Source organism: Phaethon aethereus (assembly GCF_964289735.1).
Source record: "Phaethon aethereus genome assembly, chromosome: 5".
NCBI classification, from domain to species: domain Eukaryota; kingdom Metazoa; phylum Chordata; class Aves; order Phaethontiformes; family Phaethontidae; genus Phaethon; species Phaethon aethereus.
Genome location: NC_138579.1, coordinates 21,499,436 through 21,512,512, shown reverse-complemented (window position 1 = coordinate 21,512,512; position 13,077 = coordinate 21,499,436).

Genomic DNA, 13,077 nt, shown 5'->3' with positions numbered 1-13,077 from the left:
AAGAAACTGTACAAGGGCACGACATAAGAATTTGGAGTACGGCCAAGGTAGCCAGCCTTCTGTGAATGTCTCTGGAGTACTCAGTTTGACCTTGATCAGTCCAACACAATTTCCATGCTGCCCACAGCATCTATATTTAAACTGCCCCACATCAAACACCAATTCAGTGCTTCGCTCCAGTGGCTCACTCCAGACTTGAGCCAGAAAACACGGCTGATCCTGAGAATCAAGTTGAACCTGGAATGCATACAGACTTCGACAAGAAGCTGTCAGGTAATCAGTTTTCTTCCAGTAAAGTACTGGAAAACTCTTTTAAAGTAGAAAGACACTGTTCAAAGAAAAGGTAGCATTTATTGGATAGCAGAATGATTTGTCTGTATTAATCTGATAAACTTAAATATCTATTTTGTTGTTACAAAAAAGATATTTCAGCATTATCCCTCATATCTTGTGTTTGCAAGTTTGTCAACTACCTCAAAACTCTTCAGACAAAAACCAAGTGAAAGACCTACTTTTGAACCCTCATGTATGACTTGCTAAAGTTTGAGGCATGTCACCCTTAACTAGTGCCAGTTTGGGGAAAACCTTAATTAAGTTAGCTTTTAAGATATTCAGTATCTGTAGACACATTTTCAGAATGCCTACTATTTCTCTTCTCCCAAAATGCAGAATATGAGACCATATCTAAACTTCTGACACGGTCTTTTGCAGATGAACTCATGAGATATATCCTCAATTACATTGAAAAGTAGATCCTTCTGTTTGGGATGTCTGCCTTTTCACCAAATCAAACTTGTAATATCAGGTTCACCTTCTAATTTTTCTGAGGTTGCTTTCATTTTATCCTATTTTTTGAGAAGTCATGTTGCTTATTATGCAAACGTGCAATACCTATTATTTGTCTCTGTATAAGACTGTTTCTTACATTTTACAGGCTGAATTTCTTTTTAAGTTCTTGCCCATGACTACTGACCCATTACATTAAATCACTTATTGTTCTTGCATATCATATTTTTTCTCTCAGTCTCAAAGATCTCTTGTAATCTTTTTCAGGAATAACTGCTTGACTTCACACATGAATCTGGCATATCTTTCAATCCCCCACATCTCCTATTCACAGCCTAAGCAACACATGGACAATACGATCTGCTACTGGCTTGAGATCTTGGGAAAACATTCAGTTCTAGCACAGGATCTTGAAATTCCCAGATTTTAGGGGTGTGATTCAGTCTACAGAAATAAAGTTCATGAGAGAAAGTGTGTATGTTTCTCTCAAACATCTCTCAAAGCTGCAAGGTGACTTAATCCAGTATTTTGTTCAGTGCAATATCTAATTATGACAAACAGAAGAAAAATGGCTAAAACGAAGAAAAAGGGAATAGAGGAAAAAATAGAAGGAGTGCTAATCACATGGTTAAAAAAAACTGTGACTCAAATGCTATTATCACTAGATGTAATCTAGTAATGCCAACACTTTGGTTTTAAAAATAAATTTAACAGCAAAGCGCTTCAAAGTTTATACAGCATAAAGTTAGACTGTAAGCAAGCTGAGAAGATGGATATGCGGTACACAGTTGGAGGTTAAAAAGAATAAAAACCCACAACCTATCTGAATCATCTGTTGCCCAATAATTTACAGGTGCCTAAAATGAAAAATACAGCACTACAGTAAATATCCACTTTACATAACCCGTTTATTTGGGAGAGATTCCCCCCCCCCAATATTAAAAAAAAATATTATAGAATCTTTTTTTTCTTTAACATGTACAAAAAGATTTTTCTTTTTCTTCTAACAATTATTTCTGCTTCTGTTAGTAACAACTACCTCGGTTAAGGGACAAAAACCTTACTGACAGCTAAAACATTCACTTATTTCATAATGCAATTAAACACTACATATATTGAATACAGGAACAAAAATAAGCCATCATCCTGTAGAGATTTATGCCCATTGTATAATATTTCTATATTATATGTGAGAAGTCCCAATTAAGTCATTATGATTTCTCACTTTAAGGTAACTGAGACTATCATACGTTTAAAATATAGGAAACTGTAGAAGTTTTTACACAATTGAGTAATACTGATGTTTCTACTTAGGGTGTTAATTTTGCTGAAAAGAAAAAAAAAAAATCTATGTCTATTTCTTAATCCAAAATCTCATAAGCAGGGAGGATCACATTTGTGCCACAGACACTGAGCAACAACTTACAGATTGCAGTGGGACTCTTGATCCAGTAAGAATCCTCACCCAGAAATGCCATACAGCAAAAAAATATCATGCCAATTAATCAGAAACTGATGCAGTCATCTTCTCCTTTAGCCCATTATTGATTTATGTTTTGGTTTCTTTCCTGAAGTAAACATCTAACTAGAACAAAACTTAATGTTTGTTCATTTCCATGCATGAAGGATAAGAAGCATAGATAACAGATATTATGTCCCTATAAAAAATACTCCGAGGCAATTAGATAATTTATCTTCACTACTGTGTAGCGTAACAGCCTTGCTGTTTAGCTTGCTCTGCATGGCTCACTGAAGCTTGTACTTCTGCCACCTCACAGGAAGGTAATATTGACTTTTGAGTTCTTTCCTGGTTTTTCCTGACTAGGCACATTCCAGGTCATTAATGCCGGTTATCTCACTTTGAAGAAGGAAGATGCTTTTTGGAAGGGATAAAGATTTTTTTACACTATATTACTCTTCCAGCTTTAAAAATAAACTCTGGCTGTACAATATGTCTCTTCCTGTGTGGCATGAGTTCGTTCGTCTGTGGCACATTCTTGCCATGCGTTGCAGAGTCAGGACTTTCCTGGGCGGAAAACAGGTCATGCTCAACAAAGAATCAAAATCTCATTCAAGATTCATGACAGAGAATGATTTCGTAGCTATATGGGTTCACATAACCCAGATTTTGTTTGTCTGAGCTTGGGGAGTAAGGAGAGAATGGAATTTTTGGCAGCTGAGTTTTTGACTGGTTGTTCAGCAAAAGTCTCAAAATGTTAACTTTCTTGTCCCAATAGGGTGAATAACCACCTCAGGCAGAAATATAGCAAGTAGAGCACTGGAAAGATTTTCTCTTCTCCAGTTTGTCCCTGCAATAACAATTAATATTCATGTTATAAGCAATGGATCCTATGGCCATACCTAGGGTCTCTGCCACTTTTAAAAACAGATTTCATGAGCTATCACACTGCTATTTGGTCTATATCCGTGACAGCTCTTAGAAATAGCTCATAGAGTCTATGAGCTCTTGAAACTTTGAAGAAGCCCCATTCCAACCTCTCCATGTTCACCCTCCAGCTTTGTAGCAGATTGCCCCCAGCACAAGGCTGTGAACTAAAGCCACAATAGGAATGTTAGTGGCTGAGTGTTTTTCCTTCAAACTTGCTTAGGATTAGCAGCTGTAACACATCTGGGTACCAAAGCCATAGGCAGCGAACAATTTTCATGTTAAGTAAGAATAAACAGTGAAGCATACAGGATGCTCTAGGTGCTTTTCTCACTACTTTCCAGATTTCTGTTCTATCAAGCAGCTTACCATTGAAGATGAAGGAAATGCTGTGCAGCGCACTGTGGTATCATAAGACAAGAGTGTCGTGGTTTAGCCCCAACCGGCAGCTAAGCCCCACGCAGCCGTTCACTCACTCCCCCACAGCGGGACGAGGGAGAGAATCGGAAGAGTAAAAGTGAGGAAACTCATGGGTTGAGATAAAGACAGTTTAATAAGTAAAGCAAAAGCCGCACACACAAGCAAAGCAAAACAAGGAATCCATTCACCACTCCCCATGGGCAGGCAGGGGTTCAGCCATCTCCAGGGAAGCAGGGCTGCATCACAGGTAGTGGTTACTTGGGAAGACAGACGCCATCACTCCAAATGTCCCTCCACCCCTTCCTTCTTCTTCGTCCCAGCTTTATATACTGAGGATGACGTCATATGGTATGGAATATCCCTTTGGCCAGTCTGGGTCAGCTGTCCCAGCTGTGTCCCCTCCCAGCTCCCCGTGCACCCCCAGCCTGCTCGCTGGCAGCCCAGCACGAGAAGCTGGACTGTCCTTGAGTACTTAGCAACAACTCAAAACATCAGAACGTTATCAACATTTTCTCATCCCAAATCCAAAACACAGCCTCACACCAGCTTCTGTGAAGAAAATTAACTCTACCCTGGCTGAAACCAGGACAAAGAGTGATTTATTATGTAAGAAGTGGTAAAAGCATGATATCTCATTTTGATAATCATGGACAAATAATAAGTTCTTGCATTTTCTTTTTCCAGTAAAAAGTTTCATTACTTGGGAAAACAAAGACATAATTTTGCAGTTCAGCAAAGCTGATGAGAACATTTTTGGTTTGTTTTCTCTTTTTATGCTAGCATTGAAATGCTACATATACTGCAAAGCAACTGGATTGCTGAGATAGCTTTGTATTGCATAGCATAAATCACACAACTGTAACCTCAAATTAAACACAGACAGCAGGCAATACAGGATGCACATAGCTGAAAAAGATCATTATGTGACTATACTGGGTCAGGTGCCAAGGCCGATGCATAACACTTCAGGCAAATTCCCAGAGAAATCTTTGATAGTTTTATCACCTATTTAGAAAGTTTAGTATGGACACCACGTTTTTTGCACCCTTTGTTAGATATTTAAGTCTGCAAATACCAGTTTTTTCTTATTGTCTCTATAAAACACAATTTTATTTATATAATTCTTTAAAGCATTGTCCTGGTTTCAGCCAGGATAGAGCTGGTTTTCTTCACAGAAGCTGGTGTGAGACTGTGTTTTGGATTTGGGATGAGAAACTGTTGATAATGTGCTGATGTTTTGGGTTGTTGCTGAGCAGTCAAGGACAGTCCAGTTTCTCATGCTGGCCTGCTAGCAAGGAGGCTGGGGGTGCCCGAGGAGCTGGGAGGGGACACAGCCGGGACACCTGACCCAGACTGGCCAAAGAGATATTCCCTACCATACGACGTCATGCCCAGTACATAAACTGGAGTTGGCCGGGGGGTGGAAATCGCTGCTCGGGGACGGGCTGTCGATCGGCGGGTGGTGAGCAATCGCTGTATTGGGCATCACTTGTTCTTGTACATTCCTTTGTTGGTATTATCATTGTTGTTCCCTTCTTTCTTTCTGTCCTATTAAACCGTGTTTATCTCAACCCACGAGGTTTTTCTTCCTAATTCTCTCCCCTGTCCCACTGCGGGAGGGGGAGTGAGCGAGCGGCTGCGTGGTGCTTAGTTACCGGCTGGGGCTAAACCACGACAAGCACTTTGAAATGTTTGGATTTGCAACTAAGTAGTAAGCAGGAAAAACATGCATTACCACACACAAAAAAAAAAAAGGGGGGGGGGGACAAGATAAATAAGCAAGTCTGAAATTGGAGAAAAATCATTTTCCATGAAGGACTGATAAGACCACAATTCAGAGAGTCAAAGGCATTAACAGGGAAAGGTAAGTTCCTTTTTAAAAAGAGCTGGTCCTAGATCATGATACAATGCAGTTCTCTTCCTTGTGTGGCTACTGATGCCACACCAAAAGACACAAAAAAGACCATTCTAGTCCAATGGTTGCTTGTAAATCCAGCTAGTCAGTGTGTATGGGACAACATGGGATAAAGCATAAATACAGTGCAAGACAACAGCAAATGGATGCCAAAGAATCACTAGTAGAATGAATAGGATGGAAGCCCAGACAAGAACTCGTAACTTGAAAGGAACAGGTTTGTGAGATTATGGTCCTGAGTACAAAGATGAAACATTACAACCAGGTGCTAGGAGACTATTGCATCTCAGTGTACCTTGGTACAAGCACTCTTACAAGGAACAGCTTTCATTAATCCATAATGCCTGCTCTTCTATTGCTATCTGCTGGTTAGAGCAGGTCATCACACCACTATTCACTATGCTAGTTTTTACCATTTTCCCAGGCTAAACTCAAAGTCTTGGTGTTCATTCTAAACTAGGAGTATTCCCTTCACATGGAAAACTTCTAACAAATTCTAATGCCTTAGGGAAAGTTATGCTATCAGGTTCACAGACAAGGTTTCTTTGAGATAACATGAAGCTTGAAGCACATTGCTCCATCATGTTGAAAATGGAATATAAAATTCATTTCTGGAATCAAGCATTTCTACTGTTAACTCTAAGCTATAAAGGACATGGTGGAAGCAGAAAGAGTTTGAGACAAGCAGGGATGTCATTAGAGTAAGACAGACAGGTGTGATTGAACTGGAAGGGGTATGTATGCAGCAAGAGGGAGGAGTCAAAGAGAAGACACCAGGTAAGGGAGTATGGATGGCATATATCATTTCCGCTGTCTCTGAAAAACAAGATTTTCCAAACATAAAAGGACTAGAAGTCACGATTATTTTGTACACAAATATTTCAGATAATCTTCTGACAAGCCTGTCTCTTTTGCCTTGTAATATTTCGCCTCGAGCCATAATGTTTCATATACGCCTCTGCCAGCTCCGATTCTCCCCAGTAGTATGGGAGACACAACCTGTAACAGAAGCAACTGATGGCCTTTTGGGAAACAGTCCTAGGAGATTCCAGCAGCAGAGTGGCATCGCCTTCTTTAAACTCTGAAATCTGGGTTTTCTATGTTTTTAATAGATGTTACTGATTTGTTTATATTCTATTTACCTGCTGATGATCTAGAAATACAGCATATTGTATCTAACACTATTTACTTTTTACTTTTTTTTTTTCACGCCTTTCTTAGAATTATTATATTTCAGTCTTGTATCCTAGGGACCAAGAAAGTTGATATGTCCTTACTAATTTACCAAGAAAACTGCTGAACCCTGCTTCTGGATCTGTAAAAACAAAAAGTATTCCTCTACAATCCAATTTAAGGACGTGCTATAGAATATGCTTTTTTTTTTTTTAAGGTAGTAAGAATTAGTAACAGAGAGGGGTAATCAACTGTTTTCAGCATGATGTTAGTTACCTTACTTGCAGTTTTCATAATGAATTGTGAAGGAAACATATTTCTATTTCTACAACACTAAATAAAATTCCCTGAAGAACTAATCCTATAAAACAATAATTGCTTTTTATTCAAGTTAGATATTCAAATTCTCATTATCAAGGCATCCCTATATATTTCATGGTAGGATTTCTGAAAACACAAATGACTTGGAAGTACAGACTTCTGAACAAAGTCACTCACTTGGACGTTAAGCATGGTCGTAAGAGTGAACTGGGAATGAACTACAGCAACTCCATTACTCCTTAACTTATGTCCAAAGTTGTGCCTAAGATTATGATGCATCTGTTTTCCAATAAAATCTTGTTTCACCTAGAGCTTTGTTGAGAAATATAAATCTATTTTATAGAGGATTTTGATATTTTACAATTTGATTTTGTCCTCATTAGCTTAAACCAACTGTCAGCATAACTGACAAGGAACCTATAAAGAGAATTGTTAACAAAAGCTGGGGACTATCTGAAGCCATCCCAGGAAAAACTGTGAAATCATGTCTTTCAAACAGAAGAAGTTATTGCAGCCAAGCAGCTTTGCTGAAAAAAAACAGATACATAAGCAATAAAGAATTAAAAAAAAAAAATTACTTCACAGAGAAACAGAAAAAACAGGATAATGATGGACCATACAGATAAAAATAAACCCATGTGAATAATTAAAGAGGTAAAAGAAATCATCAAAATATCACTGCTCAACAAATCTGAAATATCAAAAGACACTTTCTAAATTAATAACAAAAAAAGTATACTTTGGCCATGTGTAGGTCAACTGCTTGGTGTAAATGGTAACATTTTCAGTAAAATAGGAACAGCTAGTTCTCTTTTGTATTTGGAGCAAAGTGGGACTCTATCCAGCTCATATGCTGTCATGGACAGGACAAAGATTACTATCTGTAACTGTACTTGATAGGAAGCATTTTAAACGTTTAAAAAAGGATTTTTGCAGAAAGAATGTAAAAATCATTTCTGGATAATTTCTCATCAATAGATATAATGGTTGTAGCTAAGGAGCTTTGTATACCACTAATATTTTATTTTAAGGAATGCTGGAAAGCTGAGACAGTTCTAGAGAACTGGAGGAGTGCCATTCTTAAAAGGTGTAAGAATATTAATAAGCAATGAATATCAGTTAGCATTGTCTCATAGAAGTAAATTCAATCAAACATTGGTGGCTTTTGTTAAGGATTACTGAGCAAAGGATTATTGAACCAGGATTATGTATTTGATTGCTAATATCCACTTTGTTGACAGGCAGATTTCCACAAGCCATTTGATTTAATATCACATGAATCTTGATTTTAATAACTTGTTGCATGGAGTTAACAGAATATCTATTAAAATGGATTAAATACCAGCTCACTGACAGATTTTTAAGAACCTGTTAATGGAAGATATTGATGAAAGAAGACATTTCAAGCATAACCTTACAGGCTATATCTGTACCATGTGAATACCTGTGTTTATACTGAAATGTGCATATCACAAAGTGCGCACAAGTTTGTCTACCCTCATTCCTTATTACTTTTTTTTGCAGGAGCATACTCCATCACTCTAGCTATCCCACATACCTCTGGTGCCTCATCCCCAGACCCTTCTTGCATACATATTCCCAATCATGCTACTTTCTGTTAATGTTACAGAGGTCAGTGTGGAATTCTATTTGGCCACCTGCACCCCTGAGAAGGATTAGATGAAGTAGAAGGAAGTGGTCTGAGCAACCCAAAATCCATTTGTGACAATGGAGGACATTACAGCCATCCTGAATTCCCATGGATATCAAACTAAGCTGCAGCAGTTACAGCATCCAATATAACATCCAGCGAACCTCCTTTTATGGAAGTTAATGTTCCGGTGAAAGTAGATTAGAAGCTGCTGCTCAGCCATTTTAGTCTCCAGATATGGGATAAGAAATAGAGAGTGAAATTGTTCTCAGAATAAAAATATGCCTTTCAAAACATGTACTACAAACTGATACTCTTCTTGCAGCAGGAGCACTCTTGCTACAAGGCATTTGCCCAAGTGGACATCATTGGCTTCTCCCAGTTCTTATGCGTCACTAGATGATCAGGTTGAAAATCAGATAATTATTATAATTATTTTGAATGATAAGTATCCCAAAGTGATAAGTACCATAGCTGCCTCCCTTGACCTCAGCAAGTTTGCATGTCACAAAGTCTAGATCTGTGATTGTTGTAGAGTAAATTGATATTCCCTCTGATAGCCATCTTTGAGGGCCCCACCCATATCAACAAAGAAATTAGTTCTTCCATTATATAAAACATCTCAAATCACTGAATTTAGTTTATCCATAAACCATTAAATACCTTCCTTTTTTCACAACTCTGGACTATTTGAAGAGGGGACAGAGAAACATACTCTTCTCACCGATTATAGCAACGTTAATAGTAATTGAGAGCCATCTGCATCATGAATAATGACACCTATATCCCCTTGATAGGCTCCGAACCATTAATTGGGAGTAATGCGACACTGAAATTCTGCGAACAGTGATTTAAGTGCAGGTCTACAAGATGCTATACACCTCTCCAACTACTTACTGTCCATCCTGCCAATTCTCCCACTCAACCTTTGCCCTCTCAACACTGTGACATATCTAGCAGACATACCTAGCAGCACGTATTTAGCATATCAGGACATAGCTAGCACATCTCCTCCCTATCTGTGAGCTGCCTAGCTAAATCCCTCTGCTACAAATTCATAAGGACGTGAACTTGATAGAACTGTCTGGCAGAACCTAATTGCTACCTGACTTGGGTGTCCCACCACTAAGAAGGATGAAAAAGTAAAAGGGAGACCCAAAACACAACCCAAAATTTGAAAATAGGTTCCACAAACTAATTGGTTGTTTAACTGGAAGTTGAGAGGTATACACAGAAAATTGCACATGGAGAAGATACTTGACAGTTCGGGAGAGGAGAGAAATTATATTTATTTTCTTGGGTAAGAGCTCTCTTCCAGAAAAAACAAAGTGGAACAGAAGTTGCGTATGTCTCTCCCTTTGCTTGTTTCCCACCTCTAATACTGGCAGACATAATAACCTATTTGTTCTCAACCTTCAGAAGCTTAGGGTGTCAGAATTGCTAAACCCAGGAAAGACAACCAAGACAAACCCAAGAAAGTGCAAAATGTGCAATGAAGAAACCCAAGATACACAGGAAAACTGGAGATCCCTTGGGAAAATAAAATTTTCCTGAAGTCTGCAGAGAACAAAGGCACAGGTCTTTGGATTTGCAACTTTCCTCATACTGCTTTAGATGCTGATTACACTAACATTAGATGAAAACAGAATCAGACTCTAAAACTCTAGATTTATTTTTTTTCTGCCAGACTCAGCTGTGTTGAATATTAAAAGTATTTTTCTATTACTGGAACCTTGAACTATCATTCTATTACACTCAAAGCTTTATTAGAAGGGAGTCATTACTAACACTCAAGTTCAGATTGAATTGTTTTTTTTGTCAGAAAATCCAGCTTTTTGTGGTCCCTGGGACATTTCAGATTGCATCAAGCTCTGATACATGATATCCAAGGAGCTCTCAGAAACAGATTCAAGGATAATTTTTTTTATTTTTTGTTGCTCACTCAGTGACAGAAATCTGAGAGGTCAGTTCTGAGTGCCAAGGTTTAAGAAAATATCAGTTAGACATGGTCTCAGGGGCTATTCTGCCAGAGAAGAATAATTAAATAAGGAAAGAATATATGAAAGGAAAAAAATTTAGAAGTGGGAACAAGAGTTCTTATGAATAGAAACATTAAAAATCATATTCTAAAATGACCTAGACACATTTCAGATATATCCACTGATCTGTATGTAATTCAGTACATTCTATTATCTTTTTTATTGGTTTATTATCAGATTTATATTTCTAAGTGTTACCTTTTTTTAAGTGTTCTTTTGGTAGCGGTCTAAGATAAAAGCATAGTAAAAGACAAATTCAATTTCTTCTAAGCTACATTGTTACATATGTTGAAACAACCACTCAGCTTGTACTTATGAATATCCACAATCCAAAGGGTCAAACCTGGTAATGGTTGCGATTTATGATAATATTCAAACCAATAGGCATTCACAGGAGACATGCAAAAAATGAGAAAGTTCATACCGGTAAGAAAAAACCCATCCTGACTGAACTTCTATTTCTTTATGCATAGCTGCATTTTCTACAGTCTAAAGTTCATTAGTCTTTCCTTTTGAGATCGAGAAAGAAATAACATCTCACTCCTTTCCCTGAGGGTAGTGATAGGGAAAGATAAGAGGAATGAATCCAAAAGGTCCTTGCAAAGAGGGATCCCTGAAAAGAGGCAGGAAAGGCAGTTGTACGTAATGCTAGAGAGGAAATTCACCAAAAATGAGATGCAATAGTGTCCACAGAGCAGCGGTCTACTGTTATGAGACATTTTGGAGAAGAAACATCCACAACGAATCTCCCATCTTGAAGAAACAGAAGGAGAGAGGTTTCAATACATAAAGTTTATTAACAGCATGAGTCTCCAAGTTTGTACATGGAAGAGCAAGAGACCCTGAACCTAGTTCTTGATTAATACTCTCATTAATCAAATACTGGCTCTGACTTGGTATGAAAGCAGGTCTAAAAATAACTGAAAGCAATCCCATAGCACAGTGGGGACGGAGCTGGCACCCAAAACCTTATGCCTCAAGATGACCAAAATTACCAGGTGGATCATATTGGCAAAAAAAAAAAAAAAGTTCCTTTTTAAAAAAGTAGATCAGAAGGCAAAAAGCAGCACAGATTCCTATGTTTTCTGCCTAATATCCTCCTGCAAGGTGCAATAGCCTTCTTTGTGACGCTGATAAGTTGCACTTCCTAGCACAGAAGGTCCTTCAGGTCCTTCCCTTTTTGAAGGAGCACTCAAAGGAAGCCAAACCCTTGTAGCCAGAAAGGTCACTCCACAATAATCACTTTGCCCATCAACTACAAGGCTGTGTCAGCTGCACTACGGATAACCTGCAGCCTGATCGGTCTCAGCTATCATTTGCCTTCTTGTAACTGTCTGTCATTTTGGTTGCCTTAACCCCATTGTTTAATGATTTTTTTTTTTTTCCCCTCAATTCACCCTGCTGGTGAGATGTCAACACATATCAAAAGACATTTGTGAAACATATCAGAGCTCTGGCAGCTTGTACTGTCTCCTTACCTTAAAAAAAAAAAAAAAAAATTATTTTAATTTTCTAAAAGTTCCCAGCACCTATCATTAGGACGATAGGTCTTGTGAAAGACCACTGTATGTTTTCCTTGTTGTTTGTTTCCCTAAGCTTTGGAAGGTTTTCCACTAGGAGATATACAATAATAAACTTGATAAGTGAAATCAGGCATTTTTTTAATTGCAGTTTATTTTACCTGCAAATGGAAGAAATTTTATGGAAGAAATTGGATTTTTTGTTTTTTCCACCATCAAAATAGCTACAATATTTCAGTGGCAATCAGGCCAGCTGAGTAAATGAATGGGAACAGATTAGCACTGATTTAAAAAACACAATTTTGGTGAAACCAGTACCAGAATAATGCTCTTATCACTACTTTTACTTCACAAGTAGACAAAAATATTCTTAGCACTAGGATGAGAGCCACTCTATAAAGAATATAAGCAAGTCTCTTTTGCTTCAATATGCTTCATTGCTTCTCTATTATGTACCGTGGAATTTTTTTTTTCCTTAGTGCATTTGAACAAGTCACTCACACCTTCACCAGGCCAAAGAAATTAAAAATCACCACTCTATCATGCTAATTAATTATGTTTGAATGCTAGACAGACCATGTGGGTAATGGTAAATTAAATATCCGTATGAGATGTAAAATCAAAACCCCGAGCACTTGCGGTCGTTAAAGATCCAAAGCTACTTTGTGGGTAGGATAGACAAGGGGCTAAATTACACTCTGCCTACCTGAAGTTTTGCTGCATTTTCAGCTGAATTCATTTAGTCAGCCAACCGCATGTTTAAATACAATGGGTAAGTAGAGCTGTGTGTATCTCTAATGTCTTGTACATCTTTCTGTATCAGGACATTTCTTCCTTTTGAAAAATTGCCATATTACTGTGTTAGT